Source organism: Mustela erminea, chromosome 9 (genome assembly GCF_009829155.1).
Source record: "Mustela erminea isolate mMusErm1 chromosome 9, mMusErm1.Pri, whole genome shotgun sequence".
Taxonomy (NCBI): Eukaryota; Metazoa; Chordata; class Mammalia; order Carnivora; family Mustelidae; genus Mustela; species Mustela erminea.
The window spans coordinates 57,137,596-57,153,904 of NC_045622.1; the positions used below are offsets into that span (position 1 = coordinate 57,137,596).

General features: G+C 43.0%; 1 protein-coding gene and 1 pseudogene across 7 annotated transcripts in view; one reads left to right on the forward strand and one right to left on the reverse strand.

Moving 5' to 3' along the window:
• The window catches only part of CLPB (caseinolytic mitochondrial matrix peptidase chaperone subunit B), a 141,528-nt gene that overhangs the window by 79,990 nt on the left and 45,229 nt on the right, over window positions 1–16,309 (forward strand). The gene's annotated exons all lie outside the window — the stretch shown is intronic.
• On the reverse strand, window positions 2,487–2,665 carry LOC116600394 (annotated as a pseudogene).

The following is a 16,309-nucleotide window of genomic DNA, read 5'->3' on the forward strand; positions in this document are numbered from 1 at the left end:
AACACTGACTAACCCTGGTTAAACCCAGTTTCTTTTTACTTCATGTCTGTATCAGGAGAACTGAATATTGCTGGAGAAAAAAAATCACACAACCATGCTAAGTGGACTCACTTCACATTTACAACCGTAAATCTCACTGTCATCCACCCCACCGTACTTGTGAGTACAGTCACCATCTTATTCTAGAGCCTTTTTTATACCTTCAATTTCCTCAGACCTCCTATCCTCTCCTCCAGCTACTAAGCCAATGACCCCACCTCACACTTCCTACAGAAAATATATTGTAGTCAGAAGGGAACTACCTCATCTTCCCACTGCTTCCATTGGCCTACCCCCATATGTACTTGAGTGCCACCCTCCTTCCTCTGCAGTTCCTAAGACCAAACCTGCACTTAAGCTCAGGCTCCTGTTTCCTCTGCTTCTCAAGGACTTTGCCCTTCCAGTTATTATCCCTGATCTCTCCTGCATTATCTTTGTTACCCTCTCTGCTGGCTGATTCCAGTCAGCATAAAAATATGCTCTATAATCACCCATCTTAAACAAGAAAGCTAACTAAAAATTTTCTGAGCCTTGTATCTCCGTGCAACTGCCACCTCATTTCTGTCCATCCCTTCATGGCAAAAGTCCTGAAAAAGAATGATCGCTATTCACTTAATCCACTCCCCCAGCTCCTGTTTTTCCCTCCATCTTAGTGTCAACTTGGCCAAAATATGCATGCATCTGCTTTTCTTCCAAAATTGGCATCTGCCAGATCTTCCACATCTCAATAAATGATATCATCATCTACATAGTTTTCAGGCCCCAAATCTTGACATCATCCTTGAATTCTCTTTTTTCCTTACATTCCCTGTCAAGTCCTTCAGTAAGTCCTGTCAGTTGTACCTCTAAAGCACATCTTGAACCCATTCCTACTTTCCCATTTCCATTAGTGCAGCTCTAGTCCCAAGGTGATGACCAGCACAGCTTCTTGGCTAGTCCCACATTTCCATTTTTGTCTTCCTAGATCCATCCTCCAAATTATAGCCAAGGAGATCTTTTTAAAACATAAATCTTAATCAGTCAGTCAATCAATCAGTCTTGTCATTGTTCTACTTAAAACCTTCCATTGGTATCAACCCACACCAAAATGAAATCCAGACTCCTTACCAGAGCCTGTAAGGCCCCAAAGAACCAGACCCTGCCTGCCTATGTGACCTCATCTCTAGCCACTTCCCACCCTTGTTCATAGTTCTTCAGTTACATACTGGCCTACTCTTACCCCTCAGGTGCACTGAACTCCTTCCCTTGGCAGGTCCTCTGTACCTACCTCTCCCAGTTATTGGGATATCCCCCTTGGGAATTCAGGTCTCAACTCACATATCCCCCTCCTCAGAGAGGCCTTCCCTGGGCACTCTAGTAAAATAGTTCGCCCCCGTCACTTTCTCTCATATTATCCCGTTTTTCCTTCTTTCTGCCATTTATCAGTCCCTCAAATGATCATGTTTATTGGTTTATCATCTCTCTCTTCCCCACTAAAATGTAAGCCCTGTCTCTTTATTTTGCTGCTATATTCATATCTCCTAGGAAATTAAAAAAACACTCACAGCTGGCTTATGGCAGGTGATTAATAAATAGCTTTTGACCAATCAAGGAACCTGGGGGACACTCTCGGAGAGGTGTGTAGCAGACAGTTGGGTAAATGGGTCTGAGGCTCAAGAAGAAAAGACTGCTAAGTTGGGCATGAAAATTTCAGAGCTGTTCATTTCTTGGGGGCAGTGGAAGTCTGTGAGTTGCCCATGGAGAGCTGTAGAGCTAAAGATACCCGAGGACACAACTGAAAGAACCTTCATTTCAGATGTGAGCAGGGGAAGAGCAAGTGCAAGAGATATAAGGAAACTGAGGGGGAAAAGGGGAACAGGAATGGAGAATGGGTTGCTTTAAGGCAGCACTTTGTTCAAACAATCTATGAAAGATCTGTTTCTTTTTGTTGTTGTTTGAATTGTCAATCTGTCATGAACCAATACTTCTGTAAAAAAGAATAATAATAAATTACTGGAAAAATTATATTTTAATAAGGCATACAAAATAGAGGCTTGAATTTGTCATTAGGTTCAACAGATATAAAATTATCCTAAGTTGCTATAAAAGTTTCCAGACATTCCACTGTAGTTACCTCATCAAGAACTGGTATCAGGGCTCACAGACCTGTGCCAGTACATGGACCACACCTGAGATATCACCGCCCTGATGGTACACCTGGCCAAGAAGGGAAGACAGATGAGCAGAATATAGCCTCTGCCCTCAAGTAGCTTGAAGTCCATTGGGCTAAAACATTTGGGACACACAGTCAGACTATGTAGCAGAGAGATCAGAGCACTGCCATTATGATGCAGGCACCCAGCTTGCCACCGTCTCACCTCTGTAGGACTTGTGGCATCTCTGCCATCACTTTTTTTCATCTGTATGATGAAGAGATCATGTCAGATCATTGGAAGCTGAAGGTTCCTCATGTTGTTTGGATATGGAGCTAAAAACTCTGCATGCCAATAAGTGTCTGTGGGAGGGATGGGGAGTGATTGTTTATGGGTACAAGGTTTCTTTGGGGCCTGGTAAAAATATTTTCAATTAGCCATAATTGCACCTTGGATAAACCTCATTGGCTACGATACTGCCACTACACAAAGCTGGTAAAAATATTTTAAAATTAGATTATGGTAATGGTTGTACAACTCTGTAAATATACCAAAAAACATTAAATATATATTTTAATGGGTGAGCTTTGTAGTATATAAGTTATATCTCAATAGAGCTCTTAGAAAGATAGAAAATCCTCCATGCCACTCAAAATCAGGAATGGTTGGGGATGCCCGGCTGGCTTAGTTGGTTAAGCGTCTGCCTTCAGCTCAGGTCATGATCCCAGAGTCCTGGGATCAAGCCTGCGTTGGGCTCCCTGCTCGACCCCCCCACGCCCCCCACCCCATCACCCACCTCACCCCTAACCCGCAAATGCTCCTGCTCTCTTTCTCTCTCTCTGTAATTAAAAAAAAAAAAAAAAGAACCAGAAATGATTGGCTTGTGTGCGTGAGTGGTTGCAGGCCAGAAAGCCAGGAGGACCCAACAGGCTCCATAGCTAAGGTGGTGTTTAATAGGAGCTCCTCTGGTGTATATGAAAGTTTTCTTTTAAAGAGTACTATTCAAGGGCGCCTGGGTGGCTCAGTTGTTAAGCATCTGCCATCGGCTCAGGTCATGATCCCAGGGTCCTGGAATCAAGCCCCACATTGGGCTCCCTGCTCTCGGGGGGCCTCCTTCTCCCTCTCCCACTCCCTCTGCTGTGTTCCCTCTCTCACTGTGTCTCTCTCTGTCAAATAAATAAATAAAATATCTTAAAAAGAGTACTATTCAAAACTTATCTGTAAAATTTTGTTTTTGTTGTAAAACTCGTCTTTTCACTTATTTCCTTTTATTAAACATTTATGGCATCTCCCTATCCTTGTGAAGCTTAGACTCTGGCAGAATACAGACATTAGGCAAATTATTACAGAATTATTAGCTAATTGTCACTGAGATAAGTATTATTAAGGAAGAATAGAGGGTTCTATGAGAGCATAACAGGGACCTGATCTAGTCTGAAGCAAGAGAAGTCTTCCCTGAGTAAATGTTTTGAGACCTGAAGTGTAGATCTCAGTTCATCACTTAACTTGAGAAAGTCCTATGGAGAAGCATCCAGAGGGACCCAGTACTCCCGTCAGGGACATGTGGGAATGGAGGGGTTCTGTGGTGGTATAATTTCAGTCCACATGGTAAGTAAAGGTCAACAGGGATCCTCAGTGACCCTGAGTCCTTCCTCTGTCCTTGGCCTATTCAGCCCCTCACCCAGTGCAGAGTAAAGAACTGTCCTTGCTAACCCCCAGGGAAAGATATTTCTGTATCTCAGATCCTGTGGATGTAGAGGAGTCACTGCATGGTTGAGTTACAGATCAGTGCCTGGCCACCAGAGCCCAAGCTCTTCAGAGCCGCCTGCCATCCAGGCACCCTCATTTCATCAAGACTGTAATCGGCTCCAAGCAGTCCTTGCATGAGCCTGGCTGGTATCCGGCATGACCTCATCACCGCCAACAGAGGCAGCTGGAGGCCAAGTCTCCCCTGGGTGAAGGAGAGGTCAGCCTTAGCTGGGGCAGGTCTGTTCTCTGTCCAGTATTCTCCTCCACCTGCACCGGGCCTGGAAACAGAGCTGAGTAGAATTCAGATTTCCTGAAGCAAGGTCATCTGCCCTTTGCTAGCCCAGTCTTGCTCCTTCAGTGAATATGCTTGTGGACAGAGTGCACAGAAAAAGGGCAGCACTGCAGCTTTAAGAAGGGATGTCAATCTGAAGGTCAAGGGCTGCAGAATAGTAGCAAAGTTCCCATCCTAGAGTCAGACTGGGAATTTGCCCAGGACCAAGTTTCCCTACCCAAAAGGAGTTGTGCTTCTAGCATTCATGCTTTCTCTTCCTCTACACAGAGGCCTGGCAGTGTCCCAGAAGGAGCACAGCAGAGATGCTCTCTATAGGCTTATACCATAGACTCCTTCCCAAACATGGTTTTAGAAATGAATTCTTTTAAATGTGGCAGAAGGAGCTTGCCACTTCAGGAATCCTTCAGAAACTCCCTTTGAAGTAATGAATGCTGTTTGGTTGGAAGTGCTATGTCAGGTTTAGGTCATCTGGCACTAATTCAGCCTTGCTGTACAACCTTGAGGAGACCCTCTGCCTCACTGAGTCTCTAATGATCTAAAACTAGATCATTGGCTTTCAATCTCAAAGCTTCCTTCTGTTTTCATATTTTGTGACTTTCAATGAATGCCTTCTGATTTATCTAATTGCAAATCTAAGAATTAATCTAATACTTAATTCAGCAACTGTTAAATATTTTCCTGCAGCTGACCGCCAGTATCCCTTTTCTAGGTTCCTCTGAACCTGTGCTCTTAAAGCGTCCTGAATAATTTCTTTCTTAAACTTACCACAACATGTAGTCATACAGTTATTTGATCACTAGATCTCTCCTTTGTTATATTAATGTGTTTCCTGAAGGTAGAAGGTCTGGATCTGCAGTGTTTATATTCCCAGCATCCTGCAGTATCCTTAGCACATGACGGGTACTCAGTAAACATTTGTTGAATAAATGTATTTATAATGGGCACTGGACGTTACAGGAAATAAAAAAGAGAAAGAGGCAGGCCCTTCCTTCAGGCTGCACCCCAGTTTGGTGCAGAGGCTCATCAGCAAAGCTCACTGAGAACAGTGCATGACAGTTCAGGACTCTGAAATAAACTTACACCAAGGGCAGAATAAAAGCATGTAATGAATGAGGAGGGAAAGATCAGTGTTGGTGTTGTAGAAGCTTCGTGGAGGAGGGGGACTGGAGGCCATTCCCGTAGGACAGGTAGAGTTCAAACAAGTAGAGGGAAGGAGGAAAGCTTTTCAGGTGCATCAGTAACAGAAATAAGATTTGCATGTTAGAGAGGAGGAAGAAGCGGGCCCCCTGCTGGATTATGGGTAGGGAGTGTGAAGAGCCTTGGGGATGAGCAGAGGACTTAAACTCCACTTTGAAATTAATAGTGCTCCTGAGGTGACTGTCGTTTGTTTAGTGACTAGTGATTTTTACTTTCAAAATTTTATTTTTTAAAATGTATTTTAGAGAGTGCAAGCACGCGTGCTTGAGGGTGGAGGGAGGAGGGGAGGAAAAGGAGAGGGGGAAGCAGACTTCTGCTGAACACAGAACCTGACAGACTCAGGGCTCAGCCTTACACCCTGAGATCATGACCCGAGCTGGAACCGAGTCAGACACTCAACTGACTGAACCACCCAGGTGCCCCAACAGTGATTTTTACTTTAAAAAATGTACAAGGTAAAAATTTCAAGCGGTACCAGAATATATATAGTGAAAAAGAAGTCTCCCTTACACGTCCCTGGTCCTCCTCCTCAGAAGCAACCATTGTAACTTTTCTTATATATCCTTCCTATTGCTGCTGTGAACAAATGAGCAAAAACTTAGTGGCTCAAGTTTATTATCTTAAAATTCTGGAAATGAGTCTAGAATGGATCTCAGTGGACTAAGAGCAAGGTGTCAGGAGTACATTGCTTTTTGGAGACACAGAGAGAATCTCTTTTCTTGCCTTCTCTAGTTTCTAGAGCCCGCCCACATTCCTTGTCTCATAGTCCCCTTATGTCTTCAAACTGGCAGTGGTCAGTTGGTCTTTCTCCTTTATCATTCTGACATTGAGTCTTCTGCCTCCCTTTTTCACTTTTAAGGACCCTTACGATTACATTGTGCCCACCTGAATAATCCAGGGTAATCTTCCCTTCTCAGAGTCAGCTGATTAACAACCTTAATTCTTTTTTTTTTTTTTTTAAGATTTTATTTATTTGACAGATCACAAGTAGAGAGAGGGAGGGAGGGGGAGGAGGAAGCAGGCTCCCTGCCTAGCAGAGAGCCCGATGCGGGACTCCATCCCAGGACCCTGAGATCATGACCTGTGCTGAAGACAGAGGCTTAACCCACTGAGCCACCCAGGCAGCCCAACAACCTTAATTCTATCTACAACCTTAATTCCCCTTTGCCAGGTGATTTAGCACAATCACAGGCTCTAAGGATTAGAATGTGGATATCATGGGGGAGGCCATTATTCTGCCTACTAGACTTTCAGAGATATTTTATGTTTTATTTTTCTTCCTGTTTTGAATAGTTAATACTAGTACACAGTACAAAATTCAAAAGTTTTCAGTTAACGGTCTCACTCCCACCCCGTCACAAACCCAAGTGGTTTCTCCACTGTATTTTTATGACTTCTTTTTAAAAAGATTTTATTTATTTATTTGTCAGAGGCGGAGGGTGTGTACATGTAAGCACAAGCAGGGGGTCTGGCAGGCAGAGGGAGAAGCAGTCTCCCCGCTGAGCAAGGAACCCGATGTGGGACTCAGTGCCAAGATCCTGGGATCATGACCTGAGCTGAAGGCAGACATTTAACCCACTGAGGCACCTAGGTGTCCCTCTTTATTACTTTTTCCCTTGAAATTAATAAGCAGTCTGTGGGGAGACAGTTTTAAGACTATGCAGCTATCCTGCTCCTCATCAAAATTTCCCTCTGGACTTAGCTTCCATTGATGATTCTTTTTTTTTTCCCATTGATGAGTCTTTCCTGAACCAGTCTTTTATACAGTGGTTGCAAAATGAATATTTTACAACTTTCCCAACTCCAGCACTCACTCCACATTGACCACTCAGCACCTGTCATCCTTTGGTAAATAAGAGTCCTTTCTTCCACATTTATTTATCTGTTGTGAAAATGTGCTCATGGCTACTATTGCTTTAATTGTTCTGTAACTCATTACTGTTCTTTGTTATGTTGTGCTAAAATGCTAAAACTGTCTCAGATTTGGCCAGTGTGGCATACCCCCATTTTTTTTTTTTTTTTTAGCATTTCCGTATTTCCTGGGAGAACAAGATGTTCCCCTCTTGTGTCCACCTTGCTGCTGCCCTGGAATCAGCCATTTCTCTCAGGAGCCCTAAGGCTTTTTTTTTTTTTTTTTTTTTTTTTTTTTTTATTTATTTGTCACAGAGAGAGAGATCACAAGCAGGCAGAGAGCGGGGGTAAGCAGGCTCCCCGCTGAGCAGAGAACCCAATGTGGGGCTCAATCCCAGGACCCTGAGACCATGACCCAAGCGGAAGGCAGAGGCTTAACCCACTGAGCCACCCAGGTGCCCCGCCCTAAGACTTTTTAATGAGCAATTGTATTATATGCTGAAACCTGAGTACCATGTTTGCTTATTACCCCTTCTGTTGACAGGACCAGGAAATATATATGGTTATATACACATGTGCATACACGTATGTGCATATACATATTTATACACATATGCATATTGCATGTACATATTTTTGAAATCCTGAATACCACTACCTCCCATTCCAGTCCCTCCCCACTGGGTTCTTCTTTGTCTTCACACATTTCTTCTTTATATGCCCCTTCTTCTGTAGGGAGAATGCTGGCTCCAAACAGCACTGATAGATTTGCTCATTTTCTTACTCCTATAATACATCTTTGCCTCACCTGTTCCACTCTAGAAAACAGACCTACTAAATGAAGTTCAGATCAGGGTTTGTTTGCCGTTCTCATGCCTACTCCATCCAAGGCTAAGAGTATAGAGTCAAATGCTAGCTTCATAAGTTACTTGGGTGGTATTTTTTCCCCTTCATTGTGAGTCTTAATCATTTGAAATACGGTTGGGTTAATTTTTCAATTCACTTGTAGTTTTCAGGCTTTTCTCTCTTACCTGTTTTTGTTTTAATTTTGTTGTTTGAACTATATAGAAAGATATATTCAGAAAAGTAAAACTCTCTCCTGTATCCCTTTCTACCCTTTTTCTGCTCCCCTCAGTGAGCCCTGACCCCATGTTTCTTTGTATAGGTAAATTATATGTATTTTTAAATATACCCTTTTTTCCTACACAAGAGGTAGCACACGATATATGCTCTTCTGCAGTCTGGTTTTTTAACATAACCATATTTCCTGGAAATCACATGATAGCAGTTCACAGAGGTCTTCCTTGTTCTTTTTTATAGCTGCGTAGTATTCCCCTGTGTGTTTGTATTGTATTTCCTATGCTTAGACATTGAGTTTTCCAGTATTCTTTTAGTTACCAATAATGGTACAGTGAATAACCTCTTACACGTATATTTGGGATTGTTGGAGGTGTGTCTTTATAGTTAAGTCCTAGAAGTGGTATTGCTGGGTCAAGGGGTAGATATATATTCCTTTAGTTAGATATTGTGAATTTCTCCTCCACAGAAGTTGTACCATTTTTGCATTCCCACTAACAATGTTATATGAAAGTGCCTGTTTTTCTCACCTCTCCCAACCGAGTGTATTGTCAAGCTTTAAGATTTTTGCCAGTCTGGTAGGTGAGACATAGTGTCTTAGCATAGTTTTAGTTTGATTCTCCTGTTATGATTAAAGTTAAGAGCCATTTCGTATCTCCTGTGAATTATCTTTTCATGTCTTTTGCCTGTTTTTCTATAGGACTTTTGGTCTTTTTCTTTTTCTTAATTTTTGAAATTTCTTTCTATGTTAAGGATGCAGCCTTTTATCTGTGATCTATATTGCAAATATTTTCTCCCACCTTGGACTGATATGTTTTTAATACTTCGCATATAATTTTGATACACAGCCAGGATTGCAAACCACTGGAATAGTTTAAACTGTGCCAACTGGAACAGTTTCTTTTTTTTTTAAGATTTTATTTATTTATTTGACAGAGATCACAAGTAGGCAGAGAGGCAGGCAGAGAGAGAGGAAGGGAAGCAGGCCCCCTGCTGAGCAGAGAGCCCGATGCAGGACTCGATCCCAGGACCCTGAGATCATGACCTGAGCCGAAGGCAGCAGCTTAACCCACTGAGCCACCCAGGCGCCCAACTGGAACAGTTTCTTAAAGGAAAGTACATACAGAGAAAGGATCATGAGCTGAGGACTCAGCCTTGGATGTTACCCATAACCTGAGACAGAAGAATGAACAGGAACCTGCGTAGGAGATAAAGTCATGGGTGTTAGGTATCATAAAAATCAAAGTGGAAAAGAATCGAAAGGAGGAAGGATTGGTCAGCAGCACTGATTACTGTAGCCATGAGGAAGAAGAAAGAGTTGTTGGGTATGCTAATGAGGTCCATACCTCTGCCTTCCAACACTGCTTCATCCCCGCTTGTTCAGGTTGAGAAAATACTCTCCTGATCTCTTTGTTTTCGTCTAGCAGTATTTCCAGGGACTGGGCTATAGGAGATCTCACCTAACAAATAGAAATTGAAGGAACATAGCCCAACTGCATCATAACTGAAGCATAATTACTCAGTTAGTAAATATTTATTAAGCTCCTACTGTGTGCCAGCTACTGTTCTAGCCACAGACTGTCACAAGACCTCTCTTTAAATGTGTGATTCTCTTTCTGAAAAGTTTCTTTTTCCAAGTCCATCCATCTGGTTTGTCATGCAGCCTCAACTGAGACAAACTTGGTAAAGTCCTTAGAATTAATTAGAGAAAAATCCTTTTGAGGGGAATGGAATCATTAGCACCAGTTAGAAGCTCTGAATCAAAAATGGCCCTCCTAGCCTGCAAGTCTATTCCCTGCCCTCTCCTTCCTCCTAATCTTCCCACTGCCCTTCCACTTTTATTTTTGGTGACTGTTGCCTAGTGACCGGAGTTGGCCAGAAAGGAAGGAGCATAAACTGAGAGAGTCCTTGTTGGCAGTGGCTTCTGTTTTTTTTTTTTTTAAAAAGCCACAATTTTATGAGGGAGATGAGTAATTCCTTCAGCCTTGATGGGGGGTTGAAAAGCAGACATCAGCAGATGAATGGTTCCTGCACCCAGGACTGGAGCCTGTAGCATTTAATATCATAAAGATGCCCACCTCCACACTCCTGATTCTCTCCCTACTAGGAAGTATAGTTAGCAAAAATTAGTTAGCAAAAATATTTCATTGGTTTCTGTTTTTCCAAGTGTTCTCGAAGCTGCCTATAAAGAAGGCCTCCTGCTTTCCTGAAGGTCAGAGTGAAAGTTTGTATATTTTAGTATACAGTTGGCTCTTGAACAATGCAGTGGTTAGGGGCGCTATGCAGGCAAAAATCTGCTTGTAACTTTCGACTCCCCCGAGATTCAATGATTAATAGCCTACTGTAGATCAAAAAAGTCTGACCAATAATATAAATGGTTGATTAACATACATTTTGTATATTATAGGTATTATATACCATATTCTTGCAATAATGTAAGCCATAGCAAAGGTGTCATTTAAAAAAATCATAAGGAGGAGAAAATAGATGTATAGTACTATTTTTCAAAATAAATCCATGTGTAAGTGACCTGCACAGCTCAAATCTGTGTTGTTCATGGGTCACCTGGGCTTCATTGCAGTAAGCCTGGCTCAACCAACACTTTAATGTACCAATTGCTCTCATGCAAGCAGAAGGCTTTACTTAGCTTTGGGAATAAACATGTAAGTGGCAGTGTAAGCCATCTCTTGGTAAACGCTCTTCTCTGCTGTGGACATTAGGCTGGGATTGGTCAGCAGAAGCTTAAACATCTGGTCAGGTCAGTCCTTTGGGGTGGTTGATGTTTTATAGACAACCCATCAAGATTGATTGGCCTCATAACTGAATTAGCCAGATGTGTGGGCATTGTGTGCCCTCTCCTCAGCCTCCCTTCAATGTTGTTAGACAGAAGCAGACATGCGATTAGCATGTTTGAAGATTATGTGTTTTCAGTGCATGAACAAAAGCTGCTGCCTTCTGCAGAGACGTGGCTCTGCCCCAGACGTCAACAGTATAATTGTTGACTGCTAAATTCAGCCCAGACCCCAGGCTTGGCTGCCTTGGTCTCAGCTGTCATTTGTGGGCGGGGGTGGGAGAATGCAGAAGCCCAGGGACCCAGGCTCTTATTATGTGCACTTTGAACTCTGCTTTATCCCGAGTCATTCACTTCCATGACAGTTGCTCCCAGCTGCTTTCTGGGCACAGAACCTGATGCCACTTCTGAGGGTAGTCTGTGCTGGATTGTGGGGAGAGAGAAGTGGGCTGGTCTCCTGAGAGTCCACAACTCCAGGAAACTTGCCCAAAATGAAAATGAGCTGAGGATCCCTGTACTCCTAGTGCTTATGCCGCATGCTATTCGGAAACATCTCTCATCTAGAAAACCCCTACCTTAGGTTGCATTGAACAGAAATCCTTGGCAGGAATAAGGCAAACCCTATTTCCTACCTAACTCTATATATGAATTATGTTTGAACACTTATTTACATGCTATTGTACTACCTCTTTTCTAACCAGACTAGCCTACATATTTGCCTTACAACAGGCCAAGCATTTTCATGTCTCCAATACCTCTGCTGATGCTTAATATTCTGTAGACTCTCATATTCAGTGTATCTAAACCCAACCTTCCACAGACTCCCCCATAGTCATTATTTGGTGACTGGAAGCAACAATTATTGGTCACCAAACAAGAAAGTATTGTAAGTCTGATGACTTCACTCTCACTTTTTATCAAGCATGACTGTCTTAGAATTTTCTCTCCCTTTTGTCTGCTAAAGAGATGGGGTGGGGGGCTTCGCGTTCAGTATGCGATCTCTGCAATAGACCATCGGTGAGATGCATTGTAGGAAGGAATGCCTAATAATGGTAATTGTACTAAAAATAGCAATAGCTATCATTTATTGAGTCCTTACTGTGTACTAAGCTCTATACTATGGCTTTTTTTCCCTCTTTTAATAATTAAAATAACTGAATTTGATACTCTTATTATCTACATATTCCATATATAGAAACAATGGCACTGTTAAGTAACTTGGCCAAGTTCCACCACTCACTAGCAAGTAGCACAGCCATTGTGGTCTATCTCTGCTTGTGATCTCATGAGCAGAATTACCAGTCTGTATCCCCAGAGCCTCTACAGGGTCTGGCATAAAATAGGTGCTCTGGAATGTTGGTTGGTTGAATGAATGAATGAATCCATGTTCTTCCCATTGAACTTGCTTTCAGGCTTAAAGGGGGACTGGCTGAGCATTTGTAGCTTATGCCAAGAAGTATGGATTTTGTCTCCTCTCCTAATACCCAGCTGTACACAGACATGTTCCCTCCCACTCAGTAACAAACTGCCTGGAACTCTTTCCTGGCTCATATTTACAAGAGAATGTGATAAATTCTGTATTGATCCCTCCTGTTCCACTGTAAATTTTGCAAAAGATGATTAAATAGAGCAATAGAGTCTGCAGGCATTGTGGCTCAATATGTTGTGGAGTGGCGTATCGACCTCCTCCATCCAAAGGCAGCCAGCGCCTATCCCTGCTGCCCCAGACCAGTAATTAAAATCCTGTGAGACTGGGATTTAAAATCCAATCATATCCCTGAATCAAGGCTTCTAGCCTCCCCATGTGACGAGTGCAATAAGGTAACGGCAGGAGCATGTTTATGTCTGTGCTGAAGCAGTCCCCATAGGGTGGGTAAGAAATGGAGAGTTGGGTAGCCCTGCTGGCTAAATCACTTCACCCTGACATCACAGCCACTTGTAAGACAATCTGTAGGTACATAAACAAGTCCCCGCCAAAGATCAGATCTCAGGCTCTAAGAGCAAAATACCATGCACGGAATTCATGAATTGTGTTTTCAGTGTACACTTCTGTTCCCACAGCCAGTAGTTGGTTTAAGCAAGTGATTTGGCTTGATTAAGCTATGGCCTTTAATAATCAAATATGTGTTTGCATTTCTACAGGATCTCTTTGGTTTAATCTAAGCTGAAGCCAACCTTCTCTGTGCTGAGGTCTATAATCGAGGCACAAGATATTCTTGAAATAAACTTATCCATCTTCTCCCAGCAGGACCAGGAACTCTTTAAGAGCTGGAACAGTGTTTTCTTTTTTTCTTTCTTTTTTATTTTTATTTTTTGAAGATTTTATTTATTTATTTGACGGTGGGGGGTAGTCACAGTGAGGCAAAGAGGCAGGCAAAGAGAGAGGGGGAAGCAGGCCCCCTGCAGAGGAGAGAGCCTGATGCGGGGCTCAATCCCAGGCCCCTGAGATCATGACCTGAGCTGAAGGCAGAGGCTTAAGCCACTGAGCCACCCAGGCGCCCTGGGACGGTGTTTTCTTATTCACTTTTGAATTCCTAGCACTTAGCTTGATTCCAGACACATAAAAGGTTCTCAAAAAGTATCTCTGAATGAACAGACATAAATTAACAATTAGTCTTGGGGAAAAAAAACTCCATAGTAATAGATCTACTAGATAGTCATCCACTCAGTGCTTGAACCGTTCTAGTGCTGGGGAACTCATTTGTTCCTGAGGCTGCCAGAATCTATCTTTGGATAATGATTAGAAATTTCTTATATTCAACCAGAATCTGCTTCCAAGGGCCTTAACTTTACTGCGGGGCTTATGTAGAATGAATCTAATCCTTGTTCCACTGCTGGCCCTTCCAATACCTGAAGATGCAGGCATGTTCTTCTGAGCTATCTTTTCTCCAGCCTGCACCTCCAGTTCCTTAACCCATTATTCTCATGTGGCTTCCCAAACTTTTTCTACTTTTTAAAAAGTATTTTACTTATTTTTTTAGTAATTTCTACACCCATCATAAGGCTTGAACTCACAACCCAGAGATCAAGAGTCACGTGCTCTTCCAGTTGAGCCAGCCAGGCACCCAACCCTTTCCTATTTTGATCACACTTCCCAAACCATCTCTACTTTGCCTCTCTTCTAAAACCCGTGACTTCCCATTTATTTCCATTACTTTTCATATCATTTGTTTCAGCTCTTAATGTCAGCCTTCCACCAGGTGTATCTGGCTCTTCTCACCATAATCTGATGCCTACAGGTTTGATGAACAGACCATCCTGTGATATTTTTGTCAAGGATAAACATACTAAACAGGACCAGCCCTATTTGCTGCCACTCAGAACTTCCTTCCAGGTCATCTATGATCATTCCCCTTGGGTCTGGTTAGTCCACCAGTCACTACTAACCTTCCATACTGTACTGGCACCCAGCCCACAATTCTCCATCATGTCCTCAGGTTATCCTGAGATACCCCATCAAATGTCTGATGAAGTCCACATTTGCCCTGACTACATCTATTGAACACAGATAATCCCGATGAAGAAAGGAACTGAGGTTAGTCTGGCATGACTTGGGTTTCTGTGACCCCATCCTCATTGCCTGGTAACCATCACCATTTCCTTTTCTAGGTAGTCACAGGGCATCCCTTTAGTGATACATCTGATTTTGGAGATGAGGCGTGTGTGTATAAAAAGTATGTGATCGGGGCGCCTGGGTGGCTCAGTGGGTTAGGCTGCTGCCTTCGGCTCGGGTCATGATGTCAGGGTCCTGGGATCGAGTCCCGCATCGGGCTCTCTGCTTGGCAGGGATCCTGCTTCCTCCTCTCTCTCTGCCTGCCACTCTGCCTGCTTGTGATCTCTCTCCGTCAAATAAATAAATAAAATCTTTTAAAAAAAAAAAAGTATGTGATCAGTTAGGTATTTTAGGGGTTCAAAGGAGGACTCTGGGTGGTGGGCAAAGGGGAGTTTGCCACCACTGAAGAGAATAGTGACACCTCTGTGTGGTCTAGTCCTCCTGGTCACTTGGAATTGAAAGTCTGGGGGTGGAGCCCAGGACTGTGGGCAGGTGGAAAGAACCCTAGACTGGAAGGCTCCAACCTTCCTCTTTCCAGACGTCTCCAGTGTTTTTTTCCTTAGTGCTGACTCAGTGTAACACCTCTGCTCTTCCCCAGCTGGTGCTGTGCTTTCCTGTCTCTCCAACTACACAGTATGTAGCTCTCTCGTAATGTGGGAAGGGGAGTTGTCATCCTCATCCCCTTGTCCGCCCTCACCACACTGCATTGTCACTTTTTCCGTTCCTGTCTCCCATCAGTCTGGGTTCTGTCCAAAGGCAAGAACCGGTCTGACCCTACTGTGTACCCAGCACTTGGCCTAGTGTCAGTTTTCAGTGGGTTTTAATAGAATGGCTGGGTCCAGTCATGAGGCAGTAGCTCTCTATTCCTTGAACTTTAGATATCCCCCTCTCTGCAGGCAAGGGGTCTCAACTGACTGTGTCTGTTGGAGAGTTAGGAGTTACAGATAATCTTCTAGGATGTCAGTTAATGTGGGTCACTATTCACCTGGTCCCCAGTTGGGGAAGCCCCAAATGAAAGGAAAAGGAAACGGCATCTCGTACCCTACAAAGCTGTCAATCTCAAAGCTACCTTTAGAAATCTCCTGTATCCTGGTTTTGGAGCATCTCAGCACACTGGAAAGGAAGAAGAGAGATGATTTTTTTTTTCCTGTTTTTGAGTCGTCAGGTCTTTGGAAGATAGCACTATGTGGTGGAAAAGCAGACCTGGCTTCTTTAAAAAACAACAAAAAAACTGATTATGTAAAATTGTGTACAAAAGAAAGAATAGTGTAATAAATCTGTGCTTTAAATTCCAGCTCTACTGTTTGTCTGCTGAGTGACCATGGGCAAATTATTTCAGCTCGCTGAGCCTGTTTTCTCTGAGTCTTTGTATGATGAATAATTCAGACACTATGTACAAAGGCCTTATACCCAACAAATGTTAGCTTACCTCTTTTCATCTTGCTCTTCTGCCAGACTCCATTAAATCGCCTGGAAAATGGGGAAAATAATACCTCTTCTGCTTTCTTCAGATTGTTAAGAATGAAATACATGGAAGGAGTCAGCACAGGGTATGGCATGTAGTGAGTGCTGGTAAAGCTTGTTGGTCACAAGGGAGGCGGATCTAGAGGTGCACAGGTATGTGTGTG